General features: G+C 36.3%; 1 pseudogene; it reads left to right on the top strand.

The window, feature by feature from the left end:
- Positions 1-1,940: 1,940 nt before the first annotated feature.
- On the top strand, positions 1,941-3,798 carry LOC110870663 (annotated as a pseudogene).
- Positions 3,799-14,520: the final 10,722 nt, after the last annotated feature.

The raw sequence follows: 14,520 nt of genomic DNA, 5'->3' as shown, positions 1-14,520 counted from the left end.
CAATAAAAAAACCTTAACTGGTGTAATGTTTTCGAGTAAAGTAAGTTTTTCACGCATGGCGCATATAAGTAGATAATTGCATGCTTTATTATTAAAATTAAAGTATTTATTGTATTCACAAGTGTTAAACCGATTGTGCTTTATGTTTATGATTTGAACTTGTGATAACTTGTGCCTAATAATCGACTGATTGAACGCGTTGTGATTTTTAATCAAGTTTATTAATGTGAACCAAAAATTTTGATAACTTGTGCCTAAATTCAGTAATATGAACTGTTGTGGAAACCTTCTCATGTGGATTTGTTCACTTTCAACTGGGCAAGCATCAATTTCACTGAAGGTAAACTAAATAATGGGTGCTATATTATGTGTGTAATGTGTAATAAATCTCATAAGATTGGTTAGTGTTTTCGAAAGCATTTATAAATAATTAAACTTAACTATTTTTTTTCTAAGAAGCATCCAACATTCAAGATTTCATCGGCTACCCCTGTTTTGAAGTAAGTGGGAAAATCGAACTGTTTGATTTCATCTTCGCTATTTTTTTATCAATCAAATGGTTACTTCTACGCATCGATTAGTTTTGAGTTTTGCGACTACTCGATTTTGTTCGCACTGGTATTATTATCATTATTATTTATGTGAATTGAGATTGATTATTTAGTTATATAACTCAATTTGGTTTTTGAGATTAAAAACTCTAGAAATCACTGTAGTTTGTCTGTTCAATGTTGGATTGTTAGATTGCTTAGTGTTTTCGAAAGTTTATTATTGAATTCTTGGTATGAACTAACCTGGTATGTGCTTGACTCGCTTTCAGATGTCAATTACTACTGATAATCCCTAAATTCCGATCTAAATAACAGTCAGTGTATGAACTCGCCGGAATTTCTCTCTCCATCGCAAGCGTAATCTTCATCGTCGCCCCGAGGTAAGATCTGTACCGCGTTCATGTTATACGTAATTTGTTAGCACCAGATTTGTAGATTCGATCGATCCATGTATGTTAGATGATTTGCAAGTTATTTTGTGATTTGAGTTTTCATTGATGCAATAAGTAGTTTTTTAGAATTTTGATATAGTTTAGATTTAGCAGGTTTTGGTGGTTTGAGTGTCGTTGTAAACAGAAATGCATCTTTGTTTTTGAGTGTTGCTCTGGCTGTAGACCTAATTGGATCAATTTGTTTGCCAATAGATTGCTTAATTTGTTATTTTAAAATAATTTAATCTTCATTCTTGGAGCATAATAGAATTTTATTATTTGTCATGTTTGTATGTTGAGCTTCATCTTGTGAGTTAGTTTGTAAAAAGTAGAATTGTTTATATTACATGTTACTTTCAGCAGTAAAATTTATATGTTTGAGCATATTTATCGGATTGGAAGAAAGGTCTAGGTGAGAAGGCTATAGTTCAATAATTCAAAATGTAAAGGCTAGGTACTTTCTATGTTGTCAAAAGCCCTGAATGAAAGTGGCGAGGTTGTTACTCTTGATAAAGAATTACACAACCATTTGAATACAATGATTGAACTATTAGCGAATGAAGCTCTCAGAACTCTTTGCTATAAGGAATTGGGAAATGAATTCCATTCCAAAGATCCGATTCCGTTTGAGGGGTGTACTTCGGGATTGTGGGCATTAAAGATCCCGTTCGTCCAGGTGTAAAGGAATCTGTTGCGATTTGCAGATTCGCTGGCATTACCATGCGAATGGTCACAGGTGATAATATAAACACTACAAAAGCAATTGCTGGAGAATGCGGGATATTAACAGATGATGGCATAGCCATTGAAGGCCCGGACTTTCGTGAAAAGATCGAGGATGAGTTGTTTAAAATTGTTCCTAAAATTCAGGTGCCTTTGAGTTCCTTAATGTCATTTTTTTTCAAAACTGTTTGATTAAATTTTATTCTTTTTTTTTAATTTTAAATTCTACAAGGTGATGGCAAGATCTTTTCCAATGGATAAGAATACACTTGTGAACCACTTGAGAACAACATTTTAGGAGGTTGTTGCTGTTACCAGAGGTAATGATATAGTTATTCTAGCCTCTTATTAGATGCTCCAGCACTTCATGAAGCAGACATTGGACTTGCAATAGGAATTGCAGGGACAGAGGTAATAGTTATTCTAGCCTCTTATTAGATGGGATATTATTCAAATCTTATGCAGTTAATATGGTGATATATCACCGGTATATCGGTTATCGATACCCATGTAAAATATCGGTGTCAAGTATTGGTTAGAATATCGGTACCGATATTATTGGTGATATAGACCGATAATTTACTCATATATCGCCGATATTCCCGATATCAGTACATTTCTTATTAGTTCTACCATTCGTCCTTCTTCTTATTGCTGCTATTAGTGTTTTAAATATTAATTGTTACTATTAAATGTTAGTGTTTTATGTCTTAATCAATTCCTACTTGGTACAATTGTTAGTGTTTTGCAAGTTGCAAAAGGTTAGTTTGTTGATGGTAGGAGAGTATATTAAATTGTTAGTGTTAAATTTCTATATATATAAATTCTGCATGATATTGAAATTGCCAATATCCCACCGCGATAACCTATATCTCAAATATCGGTCCTTGACCGATATCTGGTTTTTTACTGCATTAACTGCATAGTTCAAGGCTAATAGTTTATTACTATAGTTTCATTTGGGTTTGAATTATCCAGGTAGCTAAAGAGAGTGCTGATGTGATCATTCTAGATGATAATTTTTCCACAATTGTCACTATGGCAAAGTGGGGTTGCTCGGTTTATGTGAACATACAGTAGTTTGTGCAGTTTCAACTGACAGTGAATGTTGTCGCGCTAATTGTCAACTTTTCTTCTGCCTGTCTAACAGGTAATTATGCAGTTATCCTTTAGAGGGAGCCGGGAGGTGGTGGAGCTTCTGTTAATATTTTAATTTTATTTTTTTAATGTACTTTTATGTTTGCAGGAAGTGCTCCTCTGACTGTTGTTCAGCTACTATGGGTAAACATGATAATGGATACACTAGGAGCACTTGCGTTAGCCACTAAACCTCCTACGGATGAATTGATGGAGCGGCAACCGTTCGGAAGAAAAGGAAACATCATAAGAAATGTTATGTGGAGGAACATTATGGGACAGTCATTATATCAAACCATGAAACCATCCAAACAGGTCATCGGTTTCACGATTGGTTTTTTACTTTAACTTTTGGTCGGTCGGTTTTAGAGTTTTTCAAACTGTAGCGAACAGTTTGGTCTATGATTTAGACCAAAAAAGCCCGTATAAAACTAGAATAAACCGTATGATTTGATAATATATTTTAGTTTATTATATTTCATATATTTAACTATCTTAATTTTGTGTTAGTTTTAAAAATAAATAGCATCGGGTCAAGTCATAGTTATAAGTTACCATACATCTTTTTTGCTACTTTGTTAAAGTGAGTTTAGAGTTTGGGTAAGTGTGTCTTGCAGCTATACCTCCTGGCCTTGAAAGAAATTTTAGTTTCCTTGACTTTTAATGTATCTTCTTTTTGCAGATTGTGGAGTTCATTGCGATTTTATTGAAGACGTGCAAACGAGTAAAAGTCCCATCCTTTATAGTGAATTTGATCAGGTAATTCACACATGATATTTAAAATAAAAACGGGTTTGATTTTCTTTTAACGATTTCTTTTAATAATACAGCCGACGTTGGCCGCTGCCAAAAGAAATGCAATGCGGGTTGGAAATCTTGGTCATGTGACACGCATCGCCAATAAATTCACACAGTTGATGTCTGCATTAAGACGCATATTCGGGTTTCGTACTTAATTAATTATTACGCGTTAAATTTGGGTTCGAAAACGGCTGATTTGATTGAAGGGTATAATGTGAATTAGTTCGAAAAGTCCAAATAATAGAACTTTCAATTTGGGTTCGTTATTTCAGTAAGTATATTGGAAAGTATTCTAATATGCATCTTTGTCGAGGATATGTAGAAGTTCAATGATTTTGGGAACGAAGATTTACTTATATGGCATGAGTCAAACATACCTTATGCGGTTTGGGGGCCAGAGAGCACCAGGACTCTTTTCTTTGTAGCATTTTTTTTATAATTTTAGAATTCTGAATTGATATCTGAAGTTGTCTGTTAAATTTGGGTTCGAAAACGGCTGATTTGATTGAAGGGTATAATGTGAATTAGTTCGAAAAGTCCAAATAATAGAACTTTCAATTTGGGTTCGTTATTTCAGTAAGTATATTGGAAAGTATTCTAATATGCATCTTTGTCGAGGATATGTAGAAGTTCAATGATTTTGGGAACGAAGATTTACTTATATGGCATGAGTCAAACATACCTTATGCGGTTTGGGGGCCAGAGAGCACCAGGACTCTTTTCTTTGTAGCATTTTTTTTATAATTTTAGAATTCTGAATTGATATCTGAAGTTGTCTGTAAAATTTGTAGGTGGATGATATGGAAGAAGTAAGCGAGTACTATCAAAGTAGAGAATAATATCGACCGTCATGAATCATTCTCCTGACGCTTGGGATCATATGCTGTTTAAAGATATTGTTGTTAAAGTGGCAAATGTTGAGCTTTATTATAAAGTTGTTCATTTCTACTTGCAAGAGCATCCGAATCTTATCAATGATGTTCTCAATGTCTGTTCTTGCTCTATGTGTTGACCATGACATTGAGTGTAAAATTAAGTTTTTACAAAACACCATGACATTGAGTGTAAAATTAAGTGTTCTTTGATTTCGGATCCTATTTTTGTTTTTGATGTTTCTTTTAATTTCTTGATATATGTGTACCATAGTGTTGTGTGTAAATTTGGGTTTTAATCTTACATAACTATCAGTTCATTATAATTTAATATTTACATATATAGCAAAACATTTTTTTCACTTTAAAATTTATATTTATAATTCTTCTTTTTCATCACACCTATTTATAATTACATTTGATGAGTTATCGTTTTGAATCATTTAAATGTCAACTTTTTTTTTCTTTTGTTGCGGCAGTCTATGAACGTTATGTTGTAATTCGGGTCGAGATCAAACCGTGTGTACATGTTTGGTCTACTTTGTACACATATTGTATATAACACACGTACAGTGGGGTTATGGGTTCCGTGCCACGGTGGTTGTGGTCTATAGACACCAATCTGTGGCAAATGGGCTTGGTCATGTAATGGGTCAAAAAAAGAAACAAACCCGATGAGCCGAAGCTATAACGTCTAAGTCACATTGAGTATCACGTGAAAAAAAACGACCAAAGTGCATTAATCACCAAAAATCCAGCCAGTTTTATTACGTCCAAGTCACATTTCATATTCATTTATTTTTATTAAGTGTAATTTTATATTTACTTTAGTACTAATACTGAAACAAATCTTTCATTACAAGATTTATGAAAACACCGTTAAATAATATTTTTTTAGACCACCCGTGTAACACACGGGGTCTTAAGCTAGTTTTATTTAAAACGATCAGATGTATAAATTTTAGGAAACAAATTTGTTTCCTAAAATGGTTAACACATATTCCTTAATTGATTTTAATTGATTTTGAGAGCAAAATACATTATTAGCCTTATTCATTAATCCTTAATTGATTTTAATTGATTTTGAGAGCAAATTACATTATTAGCCTTATTCATTAATATAATTGATGGACACTTATCATCATTAGAATATTTTTTACACTACTTATACATTTGCCACTTTTTACAGGATCCTTAATCTACATATACATAGTTCTTAAATACAATCTTTACTAAAAAAAATAGTTTAAACGCTAGCATAAAGAATGAACTTATGAAAAGAAATTCTACGTTGATAAGAACCAAATTTCCATTACACTATCATTTAAATACGTTGAGAATCGTATAATTTTCTACATTGATATGAACGAAAATTTTCATTACTCAATAATTTAAATGCGTTGAGAATCGTATAATTTAATAAATAGTGTTATCTCTAACTATTTATGTTGCATTGTAAGTTATATTATATTATAAATATAAATTATATTATATTATATTATAATTATAATTATAAATACTATAAAAATACAACTTAGGTTATTGTAGCGTCCGTCATATTGGAGCTACAATAACTTTATTTCCTTTTTTTTTCTTTTTTCCACTTTAACCTCCTAACTTTCAATTTTTACACTTAAGCTCCTTTTTACTTTATAAAAACTTTATGAAATGTCACTTTAAACCCCTCGAGTTTTAAGTGCTTATTTTAATATATATACGTGTCTATATACATTCAAGATGGTTTATATTTCGACGTAAATTTTGTAGAGTCAAATATAATATATTTTCGTGCATATTTTTATTAAAGTTATAAAATTGAATTAGTAATACATACCATATCCAAAACAGTATACATATACATAGTTCTTAAATACAATCTTTACTAAAAAAATAGTTTAAGCGTCAGCATGAAGAATGAACTTATGAAAAGAAATTCTACGTTGATATGAACGAAAATTTCCATTACACTATCATTTAAATGCGTTGAGAATCGTATAATTAGTTAACAGTGTTATCTCTAACTATTTATATTATATTATAACTAGGTTAGAACCCCGTGTTTTACACGAGTTAAATAAATGTAATTTTATGTATTAAATAATAAAAAGTTATATCTTTATGAACTTCGTATATTGTACGGGTTAAATAAATGTAATTTTATATATCAAATAATAAAAAAAGTTATATGTTTAAAAACCATGTGTATTACACAGATTAAATAGATGTAATTTTGTATACTAAATGCTAAAAACGTCGTATCTTTAAAAAAAACCCGTGTATAATCGGGTTGAATAAATCTACCAAATAATAAAAAATTACATCCTTAAAAACCTAGTGATCGAAGTGTCGCGCTCCGGTCAAAGATAATATTTATAAGCCCAAATTACCCTTAACAATGTGTTAGTGGTAGTAAGGGGTCGATCCACGAAGAGTATGTGGTTTGTGTGTGGATTCGAATGAATTAAACAATTGTGTCACGATTATGAAGCTTACTAGAATACTTTTGTGTTTTTGTTTATTTAGAAGATATGATTTTAAACTAGATGATTTGATGAAAATGAGTAACAACTACCAATTAACAATTGTAAGAAAAGTGATTACTAGAACAATAATAATAAAAAGGAATCACACCCGGTTTCGGTAATTATTAATCTAGGCTTTCTACAAGTTTTAGTTTCAACTCAAATGCATTCGATTAACAGATTTAGTGTACCGTGACTTAGGTGCTACTAGCTATCAACGTCCCGAAGAACGGACAAAAAGACACTTTGTAATCAACACAAGTAAATCCTAACAACGACAACGTACAATTACATATCACCGTTTCGCAAAGTCATAACTTTTAACACCGTTCGATAATTCACGAATTCGTAACAAATGTAATACTATTGTCAAAAGTTTCAAAAACCAAATACAAATTGTCACTAAGATGAAACACGAACAAATTGAAACCCTAAAATTAACAACTACCTACACCGGGGTGAACCGAGATGATTGGCCGCTCATGGTTGATGCAACTTGATCACTGGATGTTTGGAATGCGGATGGAGTCATCTTGAAGCTTGTAGGATGAAGGAATGGTGGAGAATTAGGGTTTATGGAATGATTGATGGTGAGAGGGAAGATGGATTGGATGAACTAGGGTTTTGATGATTGATTGTGAGATGGATGATGATGATTCGGGTTGTAGAGATGATCGTGATGGAATGGTAGGTGAATAGTGGATGATAATGGCTCCAAGATCAAGTTCTAAAACTCAAAAGTGAGTGTAACTCCCGACTTTCATGTCCCTTGGCCAATTAGAATCGAGATCCATCCCCAAAACACAACAAATCGCGTTTCAGCAAAGCGCTACGCGTCGCCGACGGGCCTGACCCCGTCGCCGACGGGCTATGGTTTTCTGCTTTTTCTCCGACGGGCTATGAGTCTGGATACGGGAAATTAAGGCCGACGGGCTTATCCAAAGGGCGTCGCCGACGGCTTGGGACCCGTCGGCGACGGGCTCTCAAAACCCCACTTTCTGATTTTGCTTGTTTCACTCCCGTTTGATCCGTAATGTGTTCCGGTGCTCCCGTTTTCGACCCGATGACTCGTAAAGCTCCCAAAAAGCTCCTTAAACTTCGTTAAACCTGCATAACACAAATCTAATTAAAAGTAGGCTATTCAAGATTGAAACTATTGTAAAAACACAAAGTTACGCAATAACGAATACCGGTTTTCAACCACGTATCACATCCCCACATTTGTCTTTTGCTTGCCCTCAAGCAAATCTGTTTTTCACTTTCACGTGGGTCGAACAACGAATACACATCCCATCCCCGAGACAAGGGTTAAGGTCTATTGTCATACAAAAGTTCACATTCTTTACAATCTCCACATATTTACCGGTAAAGTGAACAATCACATATAATAATGGGTATCCAAGATTAACCCGCCCGTAAAACTAACAAGTCATGCATATCCCTCACAATGTTCTCTCCACTCGGCTTAAAATTTGGCTAATATGTATAATGTATTAGCACTACAATCAATTAATCACTCAAAACCGGTTAGAACACGTACCCGCATAGGCTTGCAACTAAATCATTCTCCACCACCGATCACGAATACTAAGCACAAGTCAAAAGGTCTTTAAAGGGTTGTAACGGGGCTAGGCTAAGGGTAGGGAATAGGATATTTTAAAATGGCTAAGGTGATGAAAATTCGATCTTTATTACAACGCAACTATTCTAAACTCAAGTACACTATAAACGTCAACTCCAAGGCAATGATTTTCGCCTTTTATTCAATAACTAGAAACACATATTTTTGGATTTTTCTCAATGGTTTTTTATTCTTTTTCGCAACATCTTTTGTTTTTTTTCTTTTTCAATTCACAACTTTACAACTAAAACACCTATACTCGAATTTTTATCACACGGGTTTAAAAAGAAAGGGCTTATGGTTATGGGCTAGATGGGTTGTCAAACGAAAGGTTTAGGCTCAAAGTTGGCTACTAGGGGATAATTTTTTGGTAAGGATATAAAAATGGTGTAAAGGGAAAAGGTTTACCTAATGCCTTAATCATTCTCGTTCTTGTATTCGGTCTATGGTCTCGAACGTATCAAAAGTTGCAAGTTCTACAATACGCGACTAATGGTCCACTCAACAAAGAAACATGTAAATGCAATTCTATGATATAAAAGTGGCTCAAACCTCACGTATAAGGGTATGATATGTGATATGCATGATATACTAGTTTCTTAGGCGGATTATTCCCAATTAACCACCCGCTAAATACCCGTCATGCTATTAATTTGAACTTGACCATGACAAAAGACCAAATGGGTTGTGCCATCCCTCGTTGACTTGGTTACTTGTGCTTTTAAGATCGGTTTTGAAACAAGAAATTTTTGAAAAATTTTTGAAATTTTCCCCCATCCCCACACTTGAGGTAAACATTGTCCTCAATGTGTAGTGTTTAAATGAACGGGTCAAAAATCGAAAACTTTTACTACTCCCCCATCCCCACACTTAAAGTACATATCGTCCTCAATGTGTAAGAACTAGAGTTTTAAAAATGCACAAGGGATGTGACACGACTAACCTTCCTAACTTTTCACCTCGGAAATTAAAATACAAATTACAATCCACTTATTCCTAACTAACAATCAAAGTAAAAAGAAACACATGCACCTGATTTTTATCGCTTGATGCTCATATCTCCTTCGTCTCTTCCTAAAAATGGTTGTCCCGTGAACATGTTGTACCTACAAATTCTAATCCTTGTGTAGAAGCATGTTTCTCACAACCATCAAAATTTGTTAGTTACGTAGTTCTACCCTTTTTATGAACACATTACCAAGCCATGCATTATTTTACTTCGATTTATGTGGAAAATATTTTACAACAACAACAAACCTAACTCACTTTCGTAGGAATCACGGTTGCATTTAGCTTATGCAACAAGCCCTTTTAAACCCCCCAATAGCTTGGGAGGACGAGAGGTCTCGTGAGGGTTATATAGGGAACACACCCACAACGTTCATTTAAGTAGGCAGAAATTAAATAAAAACGACAAGAAATAAAGGAACAAAATATACAACAACAACAACAACATAAAATATACCATACCTCTACTGCTGATATCGCTCGTTTGGATCCACTGGCGGGTTGGGTTGGTATGGATAACCAGTGAGAGCCTCGAACATCTCCCTATAGTTATCGAGGGGACTTTGCTCCCCTTGAGGCGGCGGTTGGTACGGGATCAGGACAAAGCTAGACCCTACCGCTTCGGGCCAATGCGGAGTCGGGTCGGATGGGCCTTGTGGGTGAGGAAGGTCGGGGTAATTTGTCCACCCCGAGTGCTCGGCATATGGGAGGCCGGCTTGGTAGTCTCTTTGGTGCCGCTCCTGATCGTGGAGCACTTTGGCGTTATTAATCGCCATTTGTTGAGAGACATACAAGGCACTCCAGCGGCGTCGGTTCAATTCTCTTTCTTCATGTCGACGCGTTGCCTCTGCTTCTTCCCATGCCCGTCTTCGGGCTGCCTCATCCTCTTGCATCTTCGCCAACTGTTCCATGTGTGATCTTTGCATTGCTTGAAACAGTTCTTGCTCCTCCACAAACTTGTTCATTCTCTCCCGATGGGCTTCTTGAGCTGCCCAATACTCCTGCATTGAGGGTCCATGGGACCCTTCACAAGCTTCCCTCTTTTGGTTATACTCCCTACCTTCACCTATGCAAGCAGAGACATTGTCATATATCTCCTGCTGTCCCCGATCAAAATTTTTGTAGGAGGGCACCCGTCTCATGGTCACAAAGCCCGGCACATCTGCATTGATTTCCCTATGTGGCCGCATGTATCTCTGTCTAGATCTTTGTGGACCAGAGGGTGCAGCTTCCTCCTCTTTATCCCCCATTTCCTCATCTTCTTCCGATGCTGGTGGTGCCCCTGAAGTAAGAAACTCATAATTGTTACCCAAATTATCGGTCACAATATACTTGTTCCTCGAGAATTTAACCTCTATCCTCCAATTCTTCCTCATGTACGCCATGTTAAATTCCTCCAACGGCTTAGAAACCCATAGTGATTCCGGGGGTAACCAATTTTGTTGCACAATCATGGCGCTAATGAGGCGTGCGTATGGAATAAAACGCCTCTGGGACGAGTCCCTAGTAGCCCACGTGTTCATCATCACTATGTGTCTCCATGACAATGTTGGGGTTCCATAAAGCAAATCGTGCACCACCCTACAGTCACTCACTCTAACACCTCCACGATCACCAAACCTCGCCAAGATGTTTTCAACAGAAATCCCTTGAAGAATCTTTCCCTCAAGCGACATTTGCTTTCTTTTTGCTTCTCCCCCTTTGTTGAACGGTAAAGTAACCTTTATCAGTTGCTCGGGATCATCATTGTTCATATGATTATCCAAAAAACGCTCGATGGGTGGATAATCATATGCTTGTACTCCCAAGGAGTCGAAACGCGCAATACAATTCAATGTCTCAAAGGACATTGTCATGTTCCCTCGAGTAGTCTTTCCCACCAACTTCCATTGTGATGGAGGTTCATTCTTTTTCATGAGCTTTAAGGTAGATAACCCTTCACATACCTCCGCTAAATACACCCTGGATGTATTATCTTCACACCATTCAAGAACACTTTCCCAACCTAACCGTTCGAACATCTGCACAATCCCAATCTGATAAAATTCTTCAACGTTCACAACTCGTTCACATATTATCCTGTCTGGGACTGAAGTGTTCACATTATTCACCATCTTCCACTTCCATAACTTAGCCTCTAACTTCCTGTCTTGATAACCCGATAACGGTTTGTTTTTCTCATCATCCCAAATTCTAGCGTTTTGGCTATCCCTAAACTTCGCCCACTCCCAATCCTGCCTATACAATCTTGCATCATTCTCCTCTACAGAGCTTAGTTGCTCCCACTTCTTCGGTATTAAACCGGAAGAAGAACCGACCCCTGATGATGACGCTTGGCCTGTAGTCCTTTGCCTCTTACCACCAGCCATAACTACAATCACAAACAAGCAACATCAATAAAAACTCAACCTTCATTAGACTCTCAAACTTTGAACATGAGATGTGATGTTGAAAAATTAACAAGTGAAAGTAAAATTGCATTTTTAAACTTCCAAAGTCGCCAATTTTATCATCTACTTATCAATTTCATTGTTGCACTTACAATTTCTTATAATTTCGACAATATATTCAACATCACCTTCATGTTCAATCATGTGTATAACAAGTGTAATTACTTCACTATATTTATAACATACTCAAATTCCATTCATAACAACTAATCATACTTAAAATCATGCTAGATCAACACACATTGTCTAAACAACCTACTCTTAAACTAAAAAGTTTAAAATTTCGGAAGAAAAACACTAACTATATGAAAATCAAGCATAAATTTAAGGAGAATCCATACCTTTGTGTTGTTGGAACAAGAAAAACTGTGAAAAGATGTAAAACAAGTAGATTGATGAACACCCTTTCAAAAACCCTAACTCACACGCCCATAAATCTTACAAAATAGCAAGAATTGATGAAAACCGTGTTGGGGGTTTTGTTCCTCTTGAAAAATTACCCAAGATGGACTCAAAAATCAGTTGATTTGGTGAAGATTTGAGAAAGTTATGAAAGCTTGAAGGTTTTAGGGTTTTGGAGAATTTTGTGAAGAAGATGAAGGGGAAAGGTGATGTTGGGAGAGAGAAAACAGAAATTTTGAGGGTTTTGAATGATGTAGGAGAGTTATGGACCGAATTTGTGGTTCATGTTGAGTTTTGTTGGTGTTTGATTAGGTGAAATAAGGAAGTCGGGTTTAACACCTAACCACGAACTGGCATCGGAAGAAAATTGGTAACCCGTCGCCGACGGGTCCCACCCCGTCGCCGACGGGCAAGGAAAATGATGCGGGGTGCCAACGGGTTAAATACCTGGATACGGGAAAAAATGCACCCGACGGGTTAATTGAGAGCCCGTCCGGGACGGGCACCACCCCGTCGCCGACGGGTTGTGATTTGCCAAGTTTTTTATTTTTCCAAATTTTTTTTTATGAAAAATAGAGGGAATTTTATTAACTTTTAATAAAGGGACTATGTACAATAAAAATTCCTAAAAATTATTAAAAATCTTTTTGTGATTTTTTATGAGTTAAATTTTCAAAAATTGCGAAAATCGTTACAGCCCTACCACCCCCCGAAAAGTCGTGTATTGTCCTCAATGCACAAAACAAAACCTAAACACATACCTTGTGTCTTCACGACCCGTTCAGAATGTCCGGACTTCACACAATCAAGAGAGATTAGTATCACACGAAAACGATTATATCTAAAACACACAAACAATTAAATAATTATACATAACTTTACACAAAATATTACCGGTCCTTATCACTCGACCTCATAAACCGGTATGCTTACCACGAAACTCACCGATTCTTTGTTTTCATCTACTTTTTCGTTACCGTCAAGAAACGGTTTTAGCCGATGACCATTTACCGTTTGTCGTACCCCATCCTTCGGGTCCTCGATAGTAACATCACCCAATTGTCCGACCCGGGTGATAACATAGGGTCCCATCCATTTGCTCCAGAGCTTCCCGGGAAAGAACTTGAGCTTCGAATTGTAGAGCCACACCTTTTGACCCACTTCAAACTCTTTCTTTCTCAACTTGGCATCATGCGCTCGTTTCATCCCATCCATATACTTAGACGCGCATTCATATGCCATCTCCCTTAGCCCCTCCAACTCACATAACTTGAGCTTCCGTTCCTTACCTGCATCATCATATTGCACATTAACCTCTTTAATAGCCCATAACGATTTGTGCACAAGTTCAACCGGTAAATGGCAGTTTTTACCGTAAACCAACCGGTAAGGTGTGGTGCCTATGGGTGTCTTATGTGCTGTACGGTAGGCCCATAGAGCATCGTTCAACTTAATTGACCAATCCTTACGGTCCGCCCGCACGGTCTTTTGCAAAATCTCTTTGATTTGCCTATTTGACACCTCAACTTGCCCGCTTGTTTGCGGGTGATAGGGGGTAGCAATCCTATGGTCAACACCAAACCGTTTTAGAAGTTTTCTAAACCGAAAATTTTTAAAATGAGATCCTCCATCACTTATGATGACACGAGGAATCCCAAACCTTGAAAAAATATTAGTTTGGACAAAATTACAAACCACGGAATGGTCGTTTGTCTTGGTGGCGATTGCTTCGACCCATTTCGACACATAGTCAACGGCCACCAAGAGTACACGTTGCCATAGGAATTGGGGAATGGGCCCATGAAATCAATACCCCATACATCGAAAACATCGACTACAAGGATTGGTTGCATTGGCATCTCATCCCTTTTTGAAATACCCCCTAATTTTTTGCACTCTATGCAATTTTTGGCAAACTCATTTGCATCTTTGAAAATGGTAGGCCAATAAAGACCACTATTTAACACTTTATGACCCGTTTTGTGACCACTAAAGTGACCAC

Source organism: Helianthus annuus, chromosome 8, assembly GCF_002127325.2.
Source record: "Helianthus annuus cultivar XRQ/B chromosome 8, HanXRQr2.0-SUNRISE, whole genome shotgun sequence".
Taxonomy (NCBI): Eukaryota; Viridiplantae; Streptophyta; class Magnoliopsida; order Asterales; family Asteraceae; genus Helianthus; species Helianthus annuus.
This window is presented reverse-complemented; position numbering and strand designations above follow the sequence as displayed.